Consider the following 642-nt stretch of genomic DNA (forward strand, 5'->3'; position numbering starts at 1 on the left):
CTACACTCCCCCCCAATTCTTCCACCCCGTACTTTTCCCTGCAACCGCAAGAGGTGCAACACCTGCCCCCACACCTCCCCTCTCACCTCTGTCCAAGGCCCAAAACAATCCTTCCAGATCCGGCAGAGACATTCACCTGCACTTCATCCAACTTTATCCATCGCATCCGTTGCTCCCGATGTGGTGTCCTCTATATTGGGAAGACCAAACACAGATTCGGGGACCGGTTCACGAAGCATCTGCTCGCAACAACCAACCTGACCTTCGGTTGCCATCCATTTTAATTTCCCCCTCCCACTCCCCTGGCGACGTGTCCATCCTTGGCCTTCTCCAATGTCAGAGTGAGGCCAAATGTAAACTGGAGGAACAACACCTGATATTTCACCTTGGGAGCTTACAGCCCAAAGGCCTTAACATTGACTTCATCAGCTTCAAAATCCCTCCACCTCCTGCCTTATCCCATATCCAGTCCTACCCATCCTTACCCGACCTAATCTGTCCATCTTCCTACTCACCTATCCGCTCCACCTTTCCCACAAACCAATCACAATAACCCGCTACTTGCATCCACCTACCACCAGCTCTCTTACCCTTCTCCCAGCACCATACCCTCCATCTATTTATTTCTGGGGTCCCCTCCCC

This window comes from Rhincodon typus, chromosome 13, assembly GCF_021869965.1.
Source record: "Rhincodon typus isolate 14 chromosome 13, sRhiTyp1.1, whole genome shotgun sequence".
Classification (NCBI taxonomy): Eukaryota; Metazoa; Chordata; class Chondrichthyes; order Orectolobiformes; family Rhincodontidae; genus Rhincodon; species Rhincodon typus.